Here is a 13170-nt window from a genome sequence, read left to right as displayed (position 1 = left end):
GTTTACCGATTTTTTCAATGTTTGCATCAGTTTTTGCTGACAATGGTCTGCCAGTGCGAGTGTCATCACTGGTGTCTTCGCGGCCATCTTTAAATCGTTTAAACCACTCAAACACTTGTGTTCGCGATAAACAATCATCGCCGTACACTTGTTGTAACATTACAAACGTTTCACTTGCAGATTTTCCTAGTTTGAAACAAAATTTGATGTTAACACGCTGTTCTTTCTGTACACACAACATTTTCCGACGCACAGACAAAACGTCAACTACTTAAAACAGACGCCACGGGCAGACTGAGTGCAGGAGGCAGATGAAAACTCGAGCAGTAGGCGGAGCGAGAGTCACGTGACAGGCCACGCGACTTTCAGCCTTATTGCATTCGTTTTATTGTTTCACCAGTACTAGTCCGGTTTTTTTCTAGCCACACCTCGTATTAATTAGTCACAATTGCAGTCAGTCAACTCATACAAATACTTGGGTGTAACCATTTGCAGCTATATAAATACGATGGTAAAATAAGTTTGGGTTCGGGAGAAATGTTGGAAAATGCGAAGCAATATGGTTTTAGAAGACAGATTAAGGAAAGACAAACCTACCGTTGTAAGAGGCTGTGCTCAAAAGTAATGTCTTCGAATTTTTTATGTGAAAATTCTGAAAGCTTATTAAATAAAACAAACGTTATTAACATTCTACATCATTATTCTTGATGTCCATATTTATTTCTCAACATAGTCACCCTGGTGATGAACACACTTCTCCCAACGAGAGACCACTTTGTTGATACCGTCACTGTAGAACGTTTGACTTCGTCGGTGGAGGCCCAGCCTCACCTCTACTTGCACCGTTTCATCACTGTCATAGGGAAGTCTTCCCAGGTGTTAGTTAAGTTTCGGAAACAGATGAAAATCGGATGGAGCCAAGTCGGGACAGTATGGAGGATGCTCGATGACGCTGAAGCCAAGGCGTCGGACTGACGCAGACGTCGCAGCGCTCGTGGGTGATTGGTCTGCCGCTGTCTTGCTGAAGGAGACGGTGCTCCATGTGTGGACAAACTCTCTGAATTGGAAACTCTATAACAGAGCGGTGTTTCTCAAGCACTGACATAGATACCTTACACACCGCCATGTTACACGTACAATTCGGAGTCTTATAGAGGCAGAGGGCTGCAAATACGTAGACGTAAAGAATAAAGATGTCGAATATTCATAACGTGTGTTTTATTTAAAACTTTTTAAGATTTTTTACATAAGAAATTCACGGGCATTAATTTTCAGCACGCCCTCATAGTATTGACAGACTCAGAGGAAGTTTTTGACACTCTTGACTGGAATACACTCATTGAAATGGTGGAGGTAGCAGGTTTAAAATACAAAGAGATAAAACATTTCTTTGACTTCCACAGAGATCAGACTGCAGTTATAAGAGACGAATGGCATGAAATACAAGCTGTAGTTGAGACGGGAGTGAGGATCGTAACGTATCCCCGACGTTATTGATGCTCTACCCTGAGCGACCAGTGTAGGAAACCAAGGAGAAATTTGGAAAGAGAAGTCCAGGAAGAAGAAGTAATAACTTTGAGTTTTGATGATGATACCGTAACTCTGTCAGAGGCAGAAAACCGACTTGGAAGAGCAGCTGAACGTAAGCCGAATTAAATCAGGTAATGCCGACGGAATTAGTATAGGGAATGAGACACTAAAGGTAAGATGTGAGCTTCCCTGTTTGAGTAGCAAAATAAGATGGCAGATGTGGAGAGGGTATAAATTGCAGATCGCTAATAGCAAGAAAAGCACTTCTGAAAAAGGTAAATTAGTTGACACCGAACTCATATTTGTTAAAAAGCATTTTAAGAATATATACGTGTGGAGTGTAGCCATGTACGTAAGTGAAACGCGGCCGATAAGCAGTTCAGGCCAGAAAAAAACAGCTTTTGAAATGTTGTGCTTCAGAAGAATGCTGAAGATTAGATGGGTAGATGGAATAACTACTAAGGAGCTACTAAGTCGACTTGGTAAAAAAAGGGGTTTCTTGCACAAGCTTTGCTAACAGCACGACATCGCCTGCAGCGCCTCTCCTGGGCCGGTGACCGTATCGATCGGACCCTAGAATACTGAAAAACTGTGGCCTGGTCGAATGAGTTCTGATTTCAGTCGGTAAGAGCTGATGGTGGGGTTCGAGTGTGGCGGAGATCTCACGAAGCCATGGGCCCAAGTTGTCAACAATTCACTGTGCAAGTTGGCGGTGGCCCCAAGGGGTGTGGACTGTGTTTACGTGGAACGGACTGGTTGCTGTGCTCCAGTGAGCCAGCTGAGACCATTTGCAGCCCAAACAACGGTGGACATTTTATGGCTCACAGTAAGCCGTGTCACTCGGCCACAGTAGTTCGCGAGTGGTTTGAAGACCATTCTGGACAATTCGAGGGAATGGTTTGGCCACCCGTATCGGCCGACTTGAATCCCATCGAAGATTTATGTAACACAATCGAGAGGTCTGTTAGCGCACAAAATCCTGCAACGGTAACGCTTCAGCAATAATAGATGGCTATACGGCTGTAGAGGCAGCGTGGCTCAGTATTTCTGCAGGGGATTTCCAACGACTTGTTGACTCCGTGCCACGTCGAACCACTGCACTATGCCTGGCAAAAGGAGGTCAGGCACGATATTACGAGGTATCCCATGATTTTTGTCTCCTCACTGTACATGTCAGATGTTATACAGGGTGTCCCATTTATCTTGACCATCCTAAATAAATGTTTGTCTAGATGCAAATTACAAAATGTTTGATTCTTTAGCCGTCGGGGGGACGTGAATCAGCATGATTGCCTTCGTTGTAGCTTCGTTTTTTAAAAGGATATGAACAGCGGCATGACTTTTTTAAATGGCACCCTGTATTTTTTATTCTGTAATTCATTTCCCCTCCCAAATACCTATTAAAAAATGTGTCACAGTGTACCATTCACTTAAACAGAATGTTATTAATTACATAACACAACACTGACGTTGACGCTCCCAGTGCTTAGTGCAGGTACTCGGGGTAATGGAACACATCCACGTGCTGACGTTGACAGAGAACAAATGTAAACATAAGTAGAATGAACACTCGTCATTCCGTCAACCAGTGTGAGTAGAATGTACACCAACGAAGAGAAGGTAGAAATGCTGCTCATCTATGGGAATGTAAGTTAGCAGAACAGTAATTGCAATATTGCTTTCTTATGTACCAGTACATTTGGTACAGTAGTTTAGTCCTTTGAAATACTGTTGTGTAGAGTAGGCATACAGTAAAGGCTGTCCTTTCTACAAACTGCATCGACATAACGTTTCTTTTATTGTTGTTGTTGAAGGTAGACGAAATGCTACGTAGGCAGCGGAACTGTACAGAGAGCGATATCCTAACAAGAACCCACCTTCCCGACGGATGATTTCTCGTCTTGTTGCGACGCTTCAGGAAACGGGAAGTCTTAACCCGCGACAACGTAATCGTCGTAGTACTCGCACAGACGAAGCTGCCGAAGTTACTGGTCTCGCTTCCGTTGCTATGAATCCACATGTGAGCACACGACAGCTTGAACTCGAGATTGGCATTTCTAAATCCAGTGTATTCTTACACGTCTCCGGTTCCATCCTTCCCATGCGAGCCGTGGCGTGCTGGCGCTAGGCTTATTTTGTTCGTGTATCGTTGAGATCGATTGTGGCTGAGGTAAGATATCTTTACTTTTCGCGTGCCTTCAACGGGTAACCCTCGAGATCTCGTGTCATTTGCGGGGGAGACGAGTGTCAACGGCTGCCGAACGACTCTGACGGCCATTACACGTTGTGGTGTGAAATTGGTTGGGCGTTTTACCGACATGGGCAGCTTGGAGATACAAGTTCTGTGACTTGGCTGGGAACAAAATTTGAAGGGAAACGGCGAAGCTGTGGAAGCCGCTCCCTCGTATTGTGTACCTGAAATGGAGTAAGTCGTCGTAGTTGTTTGTTCACCGACGCTCTCAGAGATTTTAAATTTTATTGCTATTATGAGAGACTTTCTTGGCCTAGTTAAATGGTAGCTGTTATTTGAAAATTTTCTCAGAAGTTATTTTTTGTGCGTCTTGCAATCAAATGGTTTTATGTTGCTTTTTTTAAAGCCTGCACTCTGTTAATACAGTTGTCTATGTGTAAGTGAGTCAAAGGTTCTGCCCAGTGTTTCTACGTTTCAGAGTTATTGGAATGTCTTTGTGATTCGGGCAGAAACTTTTAATTGTGCCAGCGCCTTGGTGGGGAGTGACATGTCATCCGAGGTCTAGGCCTGGCAGTGTTTAAGAACCTGGCCACTACCCGAGTTGTTCACATATCCCCTTCCAAAGTTTAGTATTTATCTTCCTTCCGTCAAGGCGGGTTAGGCTGGTAGATATATATTTTGTATGTAACCTGTTTGTATATGAACTTGGTTTTCTTAAATATTACGGATTGGCAACTGGCTAAATCTTAAGCTGCATAGCGTCTTCTGAGTTCCTTGTGCAGCTTTTTCTAGTATTTTTTTATTAACACGTCTGAGTACGTAAAAATTTATTTTTTTAAGATCAATGTCTCTGTTGCAGTTTTTTTTAACTAAGAGATTCTATCGTGTTATGTAACGGCATCTTAGTTTGTCACTAGTGGTCAAGTGTTATTAAGTCACCCTTTACCTGTAATTGTTTCTTTATATCCATTTTGAGGGAAGTCCTATATGGGAGTTTGAAATTCTCAAGTTTCTCAGTAACCCCCCTTTCTTAATTTGGAATTGTTTGTTAGAGTACTGAGTACGTTGGGTTTCTAATTGTATTTGCAAAGTTTTATCTCGTGGCTCGTCCACAATTTGTAATTCTCAAATTATTTTTTTTAGGCGTAATGCCAATAAAGTGTCTTAATTATAGAGTTTGACTACCAACCGTGATTCCATCCCGCTTCTTCTTCTATGGTATTTAAGATATGCTGTGCCGGTGTGGTACGACTAAGCAGTCAACTATCAATGTACACCTACATCAACAATTGATGCGAATGATTCCCAGAATTGTGTACAGTTCTGTGAGTGGGCACAGCAGCAAATCCTCGCCAACCCGAATTCTTTTCTAATGTTCTATTTACCGATGAATGTTCCTTCTGAAACAAAGGACAGGTAAATACAAGGAACATGCACTATTGGTCCAGTGACAACCCACGATGGCTTAGACCGGTGGAACATCAGCGTCAATGGAGAGTTAACGTCTCGTGTGGGTGCTTGGTACTACAATTATTTTCCCTTATTTCGTCTATGGTATACTAAATGGCACAGCGTATGCCAACTTCCTCAGACGAATCCTTCCTCCTCTTCTGGATGAAGTGCCGCTAAGAACCAGAATGCTTATTTGATATCAACACGATGGATGTAAAGCACATAATGCCTTGCGTGCACGTTGTGTTCTGAACCGAAGGTATCCTGCCAGATGGATTGTTCGAGGAGGAACAGTTACTTGACCTGCTAGGTCTCCTGATTTAAATGCTCTGGACTTTTTGGGATGCATTAAAGACGTTGTCTATCTCGATGTTCCACAACTCCAGAACATGCAGGAACGTATCGTGCTTGCTTGTAATTCTCTTCAGCAGGCAGCACTGCAAGCGGTAAATAATTCTTTCATTCAACGAGTGCACCAGTGTATCGACGTCCAGGGTCACCACTTTGAGCACCTTTGAATGCTCTACTCCTGGGCAACGGTACAGGAGAGTCAAAGTCAATTTTCGTATTATGTCTTTACTTGGTTTTCGTTTGTTTTCTGACAACTCCAGCAAGTAGACGCGTTTGTGATCCCGGGCTCAAAGTCAATGTTGTGTTATGTAATTAATAAAGTTGTGTTTCAGTGTATGGTACATCAGTGTATGGTACACTGTGATACATTTTTGAATAGGTCTTCAGGAGAGAAAATGCATTACCGAATAAAACATACATGGTGCCATTTAAAAAAACCATACCACTGCTCATATCTTTGTAAAAAAAAAGAAACAAAGCTACAACGAAGGCAATTATGCTGATTGATGTCCCCCTGACAGCTAAAGAACGTTTGCTTGAAACATTTTGTAATTTGCATCTGGACAAACAGTTATTTAGGGTGGTCAAGATAAATGGGACACCCTTTGTAACGAAATAATAAGCAATCAGTTGCATAAAAGTAATTTAACTCCTTCATCTGTTTCGAGCACTTAGTGCCCTTCTTCAGAACGGTATGCCTATCGCATTATTAGCCATGGTCAAGTGGTTCATAGCGTCTGTACAAAATTATTAAAAAAAAAGCAAAATTCTAGTTTTGTACAGACATTGTGAACCACATACAAAGACATTTTGCTGTATGCCTCTTATTGTTGACACTCGCAAATAAGGCGATAGATCTTCTGAAGGAAGATTCCCATCAGACTGACGAGAACGTGGAGCAAGCAACGGCATTCTTTAGAGGCCAATGATCGATCTCAAAATCACGCAGTTTGCATAATTACATTGCCCGCATACTGATAGAAAAGACCGTCAAAAGAGATCTCAGGGACGCTGAAATAAAAGTTCGATAAAGTAATAGCCGATTGAACACTAGTAGCGATCGGCTGTGGCCACCAAACAATTCGTCGCCAACTCTCCTTCGAGGCAGCCTAAAAAAAGTTGTAAAATGCATCATAATAAATTGAGATTGGCATTAATGGAAGAGAAAAGTAGGTTCTTAATTCAAACACGGCTATTGTAATTATATTAGCATAAGTTTAACCGAAAGTTCCAGATACGAAAGCCATACTTACATTTTGTGAAAACAGCCATTGAAAACGGAGAGAGAGAACTCGCTTCTACTTTTATATAATACAAAAACAAATTACGGCGACTGCCTTCAAATTGCTTTACGGTTTCGATACATAAATATTTCTCTGAAACATTCTTTGTCGGAACAGCAAAAAAATTCATTCATTACATTAAATGGTGACCTTTTCTCCTTAATTTACAAATTTACTTACACAGAGAAAATTAATTCTTAATGTATTTTAGCCTCAATTAAACGAATGGGGCATATTCTATTAATTATTCGAAAAAGCAACATTTCATCTGGCACCAATATAGCGCTGACAACGACTGGACATGCTGTGAATAATGCCATCAATCTCATGTTGGGGCAATAACGCCCATTCTTTCCGCAAAGGTGCTCACAAGTCTTGGAGAGCGGTTGGTTGATGCAAGAAGTGATGCAACTCGTTTCCCTAATGCATGCCAGACATGCTCTATGGGATTGAAATCGGGAGAGCAAGCATACCACGCCACACGTGCAATATCTTACCAAAAAAAAAAAAAGTCGAGCATTATCATCCATTAATACGAAGTCTGGGCCCACAACACCTCGCAACAACCGCGCATGAGGTCCCAAGATCTCACGGTACCTGACAGCAGTCAAATATTTCACGAAGAAGTGTTCTAGTGGTCAACATAAGCCTGCCCACACCATTAGGGATCCTTCTCGATAACCGTCTATTTCGACAATGTTTGTGTTCCGAAATCGTGTTCCACGTGCCTTCCAGAAGTGAATCCGTCGCAAATCACTCTCCAGACCAAATCGGGACCCATCTATGAAAATAACATAGGCCCACCGTTCGACCGTCCCCGTCGTATGTTGATGACTCCACTCTAGACGTTCCCTTCTGTGAAGACATGCCAGACGTAAACAGACAGCAGACCTCCGACAATAATGGTCACTGTGTTGAAGCCTTCTGTACTCCGTTTGCTTCGCTACAACACGTCCAGTGGATGCTGCGAGGTGAGATGCCAGCTGCAGTGCTGCAATAAGGCGGTACTGTCGTGCCCTTACAGCCAAATAACGATCCACTCTTTCTGATGTCACACGTGATAGCCTATGTCCTGGTCTCTGAGGTATAATTTCGGTCTCTATTAACTGTTGCCACATCCGAGAGACTACAGAACGATTCACATTAAGCCATCAGGCCACATGAGTTTACGACTCTCCTGCTTCCAATTTTCCTATGGCCCTCCACAGCAGAGAGTCTGCAGGCGTCTTCTCTGTGCCATAATGCACCGTCTGTGACTGTACACAGCGTTTGTGGATGTTGGATAACCATGCCAACACTACCCCGCTTGATAGGTGTTCTGACGTCACTCCTGGAGTGGTTGTCCGTTCATCGGAAGGCCATCTTCCGTGCAGGAAACGATCGTAAAGACATCTGTCGACCGTTTGTACGATTATACCGTGAAATAGACACATTTTGTTGCTTTAATTTTGAACAATAGTGTAGGCCCCACGATTTAATAAGCATACTGAACGTCATTGGACGAATCGAAGTAGGCGCTTTGTGGTCAATCACGAGGGCGTGCTGAAAAGTAATGCCTACGAATTTTTTTATGTGAAAACTCTTGAAGCTTTTTAAATACAACAAATGTTATTAACATATTTATTTCTCAGCACAGTCACCTTGCGATGAACATATTTCTGCTAACGAGAGATCAGTTTGTTGATACCGTCACTGTAGAATGTTTCACTTTTGTTAACGGAGACACGACCTCACCTCTGCTTACACCGCTTCATCCTGTCAAAGTGAAGTTCTCGAAGGTGTTCTTAAAGTTTTGGTAATGAATGAAAATGGGATGGGGCCAAGTCGGCACTGTATGGTGGATGATCGAGGACAGTGAACCCAAGGCGTTGGATTCTCCCAGGCGCTGCAGTGTGTGGTCTGGCGTTGTCATGCTGAAAGAGAGGGTGCTCCAGGGGGGACGGACTCAGAGTTCCAAGTTTTCTCATGCAGCGACATAGTTACGTTACAACAGCGTCATGTTACAGGCTACAGTTCGGAGTCCTCCAGCGACAGAGGGCTGAAAATATGTAGATATGAAAAATAAATGTATGGGATGCTGATAACGTTTTTTTTTTAGTTAAAAAAGCTTTAAGAGATTTTACGTAAAAATTCGGAAGCATTACATTTCAGCACGACCTCGTATTTTCCTCGTCATCCCTCCGACATTGGAGCAAACAGAATGACATTTGCAGCCGGCCGGTGTGGCCGTGCGGTTCTAAGCGCTTCAGTTTGGAACCGCGTGACCGCTACGGCCGCAGGTTCGAATCCTGCCTCGGGCATGGATGTGTGTGATGTCCTTAGTTAGGTTTAAGTAGTTCTAAGTTCTAGGGGACTGATGACCTCAGTAGTTAAGTCCCATAGTGCTCAGAGCCATTTGAACCATTTTTGAATAATGAAATTTGCAAGTATTACGCTTAGAGCTAATTGAGCATTCGTCGTCTTTTTCACGCCGCATTTCACAGCCAGTTTCCAATAACTATGCTTCTTGGTATAATTCTGTTTCGGTGCTACTCGTAACTACAGGGAAAATCCGTAGCAAGTACAGTAATTGTGAAGTGGCGGTTTTGGAGAAACACGGTACTCTGACTAAACCTCTCAGCACCATACTTGTTCACAGTACCTTTGTTAACTGCACATGGTCTTGCTGTTTTCCTTCATTCATGACTGTTGTAGGCCACGAATATCGTACAGTTCAAGGTGACTTGCAACCGAATTAAGTCAATTTACAATGAGAAATCAAATCACTATCCACGAGCTCTCTTTACTGGATACATGGAATACCACTGATCTAATTCATACTGTAAAAGAGCAGGAAAGGAAGGAAAATTAGTGTTTTATGTCACATAAACTCCGTACTATCTTGAGACGCAGCAGGAAATAGGATGTGGTTTGTTCATCTACATCTACATGACTACTCTGCTATTCACACTTACGTGTCTGGCATAGGGTTCATCGATTCACTTCCACGCTATTTCTCTGCGGTTCCACTCTCGAATATGGTTCAAATGGCTCTGAGCACTATGGGACTCAACTGCTGAGGTCATTAGTCCCCTAGAACTTAGAACTAGTTAAACCTAACTAACCTAAGGACATCACAAACAACCATGCCCGAGGCAGGATTAGAACCTGCGACCGTAGCGGTCTTGCGGTTCCAGACTGCAGCGCCTTTAACCGCACGGCCACTTCGGCCGGCCCACTCTCGAATAACTTTAGGGGAAAAATACATAAATCTCTCCATACGAGCTCTGATTACTCGTATTGTATTACGATGAGATTTTCTCCCTTTGCAAGCCCGCATCTCGTGGTCGTGCGGCAGCGTTCTCGCTTCCCACGCCCGGGTTCCCGGGTTCGATTCCCGGCGGGGTCAGGGATTTTCTCTGCCTCGTGATGGCTGGGTGTTGTGTGATGTCCTTAGGTTAGTTAGGTTTAAGTAGTTCTAAGTTCTAGGGGACTGATGACCATAGATGTTAAATCCCATAGTGCTCAGAGCCATTTGAACCATCTCCCTTTGCAGGTGGCTCGTCATCAAAATATTTTAGGATTCAGAGGAGGAAGTTGGACTGAAATGTCTTGAAAAGGTTCCGCCGCAAGAAAAATCTCTTTGTTTTGATGATCGCCACCCCAGTTCACGTATCATATCCGTGACACTCTCACCATTATTTCGCTATAATATAAGACGAGCCGCCCTTCTTTGAACTATTTCGATGTCCTCCGCCAGTCCTATCTGGCAAGAATCCCTCACTACACAGCAGTAGTCCAGAAGAGAACGGACGAGTGTAGTGTAGGTAATTTCTTTAGTGGATTTGTTTCATCTTCTAACTGTTCTGCCAATAAAACTGGTTCCTTGATTCGCTTTCCCCAAACATTTATCTATGTGATCGTTCCAATTTAAGTTGTCCGCAGTGGCTGTCCCTAGGTACTTAGTTGAATTGACAGTCTTTAGATTTGTGCGATTTATCGTCTAATCGAAATTTAACACATTCCTTTTAGTGGACATTATTTGGGGTCAATTGTCACTTTTTGTACAATACAGATATGTTGTCTACATAATCTTGCAGCTCATTTTGATCTTCTGATGACTTTACTAGATGCTAAATGACAGCCTTGTCTGAAAAAAATGTAAGCTGGTTGCTGAGATTATCTCCTAAATCATTTATTCAGATTAGGATCGAGAGGGGCCCTACAACACTTCTCTGGGAACGCCAAATATCACTTCTTTCTTTACTCGATGGCGTTCCGTCGGTTACTATGATCTGTGGTCTTTCTGATCGGAAATCACGAATCCAGTCTCACAACTGAGATGATACTCCACAGGCACGCACTTTGATTAGAAGCCGCTTGTGCGGTGTACAGTATCAAAAGCCTTCTGGAAATCTAGAAACGTGGAATCAGTTTCATCCCCTGCCACTGCCAGTAGCACTCAATACTTCATGAGAATAAAGAGCTAGTTGCGTCGTAAAAACAAAAAAACAGAAAAAACAAAAAAAGCCGTGTATTTCCAAAATCCTACTGTAAATCGACGTCATCGATATGGGTATGTAATTTAGCAGGTCATTCCTATTTCGTTTCTTGAATAGTGCTGTGACCTTGTAACCTCTCCCATCCTAGTCGGCCTCTTGGATTGCGATATAACTGACAGTGACCGCGTATGTCTAATGAAATTTTACAGTGAATAGGGCCATCGTCACCGAAGGAAGGTAATACTGGTTAGTGGGAGGAAAGTGTACAACAGGCCCTTCTGGAGGAAGAATCTGTTCTAAGCCTAAGCTAAATTCTAATAATAATTTTGAAATGGGTGGAAATTTAATGCAATCGCTCACGAACCACACACGGGGAAAAGGGTGAGACGTAATATTTTTAACACAAAAAGTGCAGATAATACAAAACTACCGATTAGCTAAAAAGACGATAATTAAACGGTCACCAGCCCACCAGGGCAATGAATCTCCAGAATCTTAAGAAAGGTAATGGCAACGAAATTTAAGCAAATAATCACTAGCGTGGCAACAGAAGGTTGACGAGCTTATCCAAAACACATTTCACAAGAAAATAAATGAATCGGGAAGCACTGAGTTTGCAGTTTCTTACTCTGAAAAACTAAATTTTGAAAGCAAAGTTAAATGAAGTTACTGGTTAAATAAATGAAACTAAAACTTTTTGTAAAAAATGACTTTCAGTAACCTCCGTGTAATGTAATGCAACAGTTAGAAAAAGGCAAGGAATTTACTTTTGATTATTCCAAGATTGAACTGAATTTACTTTAAGCAAATGAGCAAGTGTTTTTACTTTTAAAAGAACAAAAAAAAACAAAAAACCATACATACCAAGCCGGCAGAAGTCACTGCTAAATACAGAATAAATGAAATTGCGCACTCTTAATTTGTTCTTTATCTTTATTTATTAATTTTGCCAATAAAATTTTACGCTACTTTAAGTGAATGAAGTTAATACTCAAAATTGCAAATTGGTGAGGCCTCCGTTGCGCAATACAAGAATGAACAATTACTGAGGTAGAAAATTTACACTTAATCTGGTCATTGGCAAACAAACAAATTGGCAGTAAATAGTTAATCAGTTTTCATATTTTTACGACGCTCGCTGATTGCATGGAAAGGAAACGGACCCTCCTTGGTAATAATGTCTGACGACAATGACAACACAGGTGCCCTACAAGTTTTAACTATTGCAGATTATTATTCAAGTAAGTGTTACTTTGTGAAAGAAATCCCACTGGGAAATGCCTCTACAAGGTTATATTACAGTCTTACGAAGTGGTAGCTGTGCGGACGACAAAAGATGTAGCCGACGACAATACTGAGCTGCCGCTGTTGCTGTTACTGGTTGAGAATTCCGAGTCGTCTCCAGAGCCACGGATAATCACGGGACAGGCCATAGTTAGAATTCCAGCTTCCGCCGCCTATGCACTCCTACCGTGCTCTCAATACTCGCGGATTAAGTAATTAGGTGCGCCTACACTGGCGCGATCATAGCTACACACCTCCGCGGGAACGCCCAACAAACACTTCGCACTCTTTCATGACTCAAGCTGCTCTGCTTCCCCTCTGCTCGCAGCGCAGCAGAGACTCTCCATACGCATAGAGACCAATGGCACAGCTACTGCCATGTCGTCCTTGCTATTGATATGTTAAAATAAAGTTCCCTTGGCTATTACCCAGCAATTTACAATATTTACATTATAATTACAATCAATTATATACAGTCACAAATAAATACATTATTACATCCGTTAGATATTAACTATAGTTTCTGGAGTAAAGTTTACATATTCAGAATCAGGAGTACAGTAAAAACTATCAACGGCTATTAAACGGCGAAAAATTT

The sequence above is a fragment of the Schistocerca nitens genome, chromosome 2 (genome assembly GCF_023898315.1).
Source record: "Schistocerca nitens isolate TAMUIC-IGC-003100 chromosome 2, iqSchNite1.1, whole genome shotgun sequence".
Classification (NCBI taxonomy): Eukaryota; Metazoa; Arthropoda; class Insecta; order Orthoptera; family Acrididae; genus Schistocerca; species Schistocerca nitens.
This window is presented reverse-complemented; position numbering follows the sequence as displayed.